Here is a 4,958-nt window from a genome sequence, read left to right as displayed (position 1 = left end):
CACAGTTTCAGACCAGCACAGGCTACACAGTGAGACCCTGACTCAAACAAAACAATATAAAACAAAACAAAACTATGGCCATAAACAAACGTGAAGAAAGAATTTAATTAAAATGTATATGATTTTTCCTCCAGTAATAGGGACTGAACCCATGGATTCACACATGGTAGACAAACACTACACCTCTGAGTTATATCCTCTGTCCTATATGAATATGATTTTAATCTTATGGATCAATTTTATTCAAATAAGACAGTAAATCTAACCAGACATGGTGACTCACACCTGTAATCCCAACAGCTCAGAAGGTCGAGACATGAGTATTGTAAATTTGAGGCCAGCCTGGGAAATTTAGTGAGAATCTGTATCAAAATAAATAAAGTATCTGGGGGATGTAGATTAAGGTGAAGGCCCTAGTACTGGGGGGGGGGGCGGGAATGGATCACTGTGGGCTTGTACAGAGGAGAGAAAGAGAATGGCCCTAGGGATGTAGCTCATCAGCAAGCACTTGCCCAGCACACTTATTGTCAGACTAGAACCTGAGGAGTGACCAAGACCGCTAGGGCAGACAGGATTGAAGCAAACAGTGATATCTTTATTTCACGTTGGGTGCAGCCTGGTCAAGGGTGAGAAAGCTGTTGACCATGAACAAAGAAAGAGAATATGCCTTATAAACTAGCTTAGGTATGGGAGGGATCCCTTTGTGGGTGTGGTGCCTCTGGTGGGCAGCATGTCGGGGAAGTACAAGATGACAGTAGCATTTTGTTGACTTATAGAGTGACACTCTATAGGCTTACATGAAACCCTGAGAACCAGACCTGAGGGTCATCCTGACATACAGTTTTATTTTAGTCTCTCGGGCTGGTGAGGGGGGCCTTCCTGCTTGAACAGAGTGGTGGTCTGTAGTTTTTCTCTTCAGGTTAGCATGGGTCTAATTGTGAGGACCTAACACTTATGGACCTGAGTTTAAATCTCAGCACTGAAGAAAAAAAAGAGAGAAGATGAAGAAATAAATCTAGAGCCCATGAGATAACTCAGCGGACCAAAACACCTGCTTAGGCAACCTTAGGCAAGTGTAGGGACTGTGGTTGGATCCCAGCATCACATGTGGCACCAGCCCTGTCCCCAAGGCTGGCTGAGCCAACCAGAGTCCAGACATAGTGGCTCAAGCCTATAATGTCAGTGCTGGGGAGGCTGAAAACAGGAGATTCACCATGAGTCTAAGCTGCATAGTGAGACCCTGTGACAACCAAATACACTAAGAGAAAACAGAAATAAATCTACAACATGAGAAAATAAACCATCATGACTTGGGTCTGTCAAATAGCTCAGGGGATTAAAGAGCCTGCAAGCAGGCTTAGGGGCTGGAGTTTCGGTCCCTGGCCTGCTGTGCTGGCCCCATCTCCAGGGCGCGTTGAGATGGCAATTGAGACTAAGTATGGTGGCATGCACCTGTAATCCCAGCTCTTGGGAGGCTGCAAACAGGCAGATCACTATGAGTCCAATCTAGTAGTGAGACCCTGAACATCCTGTAGACCCTTCCCTAAAATACAGAAAGAAAAAAAAAAAGTAAGTTAAAGTCAACAGAACTGTTAGGTTGGGGTGAGAAGGAACACCAGAGGCTGGAGCTGTGGGAAAGGTCAGACTTTATTCCACCTACAAATAGGCAGACTGACATTGGAGGGATGTCAGCAGCTATCTAGAGGGGAGGCTAAGTATATACAGAGTTAGGGTGGGGTCACAGGTTTAAGGAGTCCAGATGAAGTGTTTGAAGTCAAAGCTACACAGACAGTCAGTGCAGGTGTGTGTAGTTAGAGCTGGCACCAGAAAGACTTCAGTTCTGCTCTTAAATTTCTTTATTGCCCTTCTTATTTACCAGGGGCAAGCTGTTGTCTCCCATTATTTACAATGGAAGGTGGTGGTGGGGTCTCTCAGGTCAGACCTGACAAGAACCAAAGACAACAGAACATTTAGAGTTTTCTTTGGGGGAGTTGTCTTTTTGAGACAGGGAGGTTGTCTTTTTTCACTGTGCAGTTCAGGCTGGCTTTGAACTCAAGTTGGAGCTGACCTCTAATTTGTAGCAATTCTCCTGCTTCACTCTGTTAAATGCTGGGATTACAGGCTTGTGCTATCACATCTAGCCAGATTTAGAGTTTAAAAAAATCAGTAAAATGTACTATAAGTCAAAGAAGAGGGGCTGGAGAGATGGCTCAGTGGTCTAAAGCACCTATTTGGAACAAGCTTGGAAAAGCCCAGGGACCGCAGTTCGATCCCCCAGCACCACATGCCAGCCAGCCGCGCCCCCTGGTGGGCTGAGCTGGCCACACACACACACACACACACACACACACTAAATAAATGTTAAAAAAAATTTTTTTTTAAATAAAAAAAAAGTTAAAGAAGAAATATAGGTCATCTCATTAAAGTAGAAAAACGTATTTGATAAAAGTCCAATATAATTGGGCTTGGGATATAGGGCCCACAAAATAACTGGGCTGGGGATATGGCTATCTCACCAGCCCAATAAACATACTTTTAAAGAAAACAAAAGTGGCAGAGGATGTACTTTACCTTACACTGGAACTCCTCACAAAATAGGCTAATTAAAATGTGACAGGGGCCAGCAAGATAGCTCAGTGGACTGAAGCACCTGGTTAGACAAGATTAGGCAAGTGCAGGGACCAAGGTTCAATCCCCAGCACCACATGCTGCACCAGTCCTGCCCCCAGGGTGGGCTGAGCTGGCCACATAGTGTGGGCATAGTGGCACATGCCTGCAATCCTAGGACTGGGAAGGCTGATAACAGGAGAATCACCATGAGTCTGAGCTGCGTAATGAGACCCCGCAACAACCAAATACATTGGAAAAAAAAAAGATGTGACAGCCTTTGGTCTTTGTGCAGGCCCCAACTGTGGAAAATTGGGGTAACACATAGGTGTTCCAGGTGTCTATGAATGCTGCTACATGACAGAGCTGCCACCAAAAACCATGGGGAAAGATGAGCCTTTCAGGGCTGGTGAGATGGCTGTGGTCTAAAGCACCTACTTAGAACAAGCTTAGCAAAGCACCGGACCTTGGTTCAAACCCCCAGCACCACATGCCAGCCAGCACCGCCCCCTGGTGGGCTGAGCTGGCCACACACACATAAATAAATAAATAAATAAATAAATAAATAAATAAATAAATAAATAAATAAAATTTAAAAAAAAAGATGAGCCTTTCAGTAAATTATACCACACCATACAGAAAATCAACTCCACGTGATCTATTAATCACGTTCTAGTCAGGAAGAAGAAACCATGTTCCTGGGGACCCCTGCTGTGAGTGGCCCATTTCCAGCAAGATGCTACAGTGCATGGTGAAAAGAAAGATCAAGAGATAAGACAGCAAGGCCAAGGGGACCTGGGATGGCCAGCTGTTCACAGGGAGCAAAAGGCCAGGAAGCAGCCAGAACCTTGGTATTCATTGATCACATTCACATTGAGGCAAATGGTGAGGGGATTAGGGCTGCATGTGCTAGGGCGGTGGCTAGGTGGCAAGGCTTGCAGCAGAGGGAACAAAGCATTCTCGAAAAAGGAACAGAACAGCCAGAGTCATATTGTGGTTAGTGAGTAACCCATTGCATAGTCAGTTCTGGGGAGGAATTTTCTCTGGAGTCACACGGACCTCGGCGGAGATATGGTCTCATGTCTCAGCCTCACAGTTTCATAACCCACTTATCTGGGCTCAGCTATGGTCATCAATGTGGAGTGATGCTAACCCCACACAACACCCACTAGCTTCCACGAGGACACGTACACACCTTGGCCAGACGCACTATTCAAACTGCAAGCCAGTTTAGGAAAGTCACGTCTGCATCCTGCCCTGCTTGCAAGTGAGAGTTAGCACAGTCACATGTGGGTATGGGGGTGGGGGACACAGTGCCCTGGGAACAGGAAACATTTCACAGAAGCAATTACTAACTACAGTGTGTCTCCAAGAGTAAAGTGAGACTGCCTGGTTGCTGCTGTTGTTTTGCAGTTCTGAAGATTGAACCCAGGTTTTCATCCTGAGCTACACCTCCAGCCCTTTTTAAAATTTTGAAATAGTCTTGTGAGTTGTTCAGGTTAGACTGGAACTTACCCGCCTCTTCTTGAGCCTCACTAAATGCTAGGAATACAGGCATACACCACCAAACCCAGTTTCAAGTAATTTTTTTTTATTTGTTTATTTATTTATTTATTCATTTAGTGTGTGTGGCCAGCTCAGCCCACCAGGGGGCGGGGCTGGCTGGCATGTGGTGCTGGGGGATTGAACCGCAGTCCTTATGCTTTGCTTAGCTTAGCTTGTTCTAAGTAGGTGCTTTAGACCACTGAGCCATCTCACCAGCCCTCAAGTAATTTTTGAATATTAGTATGTCTCATACTGAGAATGAGAGACGATGCTCTCAACTTGGGCATTTGGGGAATGTGTACATGGGTTTTACTGTCAGAATAAGAATTGTTAGAAATGGGACTGGGGAAATAGCTCAGTAGAATAAGCGCTTGCCTGGAAGTACAAGGTTCTGAGTTCAATCCCCAGTTAAGCAAAAAAAAAAAAAAAAGAATTGCTGCTAGAAGTACATGTGGGCTCTTGCTTCTTCTTCTTCTTCTTCTTTTTTTAAAATTTTATTTATTTATGTGTGTGTGTGTGTGTGTGTGTGTGTCCAGCTTAGCCCACCAGGGGGCGGGGTTGGCTGGCATGTGGTGCTGAGGGATTGAACCGCGGTCCCTGTGCTTTGCCAAGCTTGTTCTAAGTTGGTGCTTTAGACCACTGCGCCATCTCACCAGCCCCTCTTGCTTCTTTTGTTGTAAATTTCTTTTAAAATTTATTTATTTTATTTATTTATTTGTGTGTGTGTGTGTGTGGCCAGCTCAGCCCACCAGGGGGCGGGGCTGGCTGGCATGTGGTGCTGGGGGATTGAACCGCGGTCCCTGTGC

Source organism: Octodon degus, unplaced genomic scaffold (genome assembly GCF_000260255.1).
Source record: "Octodon degus isolate 3935 unplaced genomic scaffold, OctDeg1.0 scaffold00315, whole genome shotgun sequence".
Taxonomy (NCBI): Eukaryota; Metazoa; Chordata; class Mammalia; order Rodentia; family Octodontidae; genus Octodon; species Octodon degus.
Note: the sequence above shows the minus strand (reverse complement) of the source record.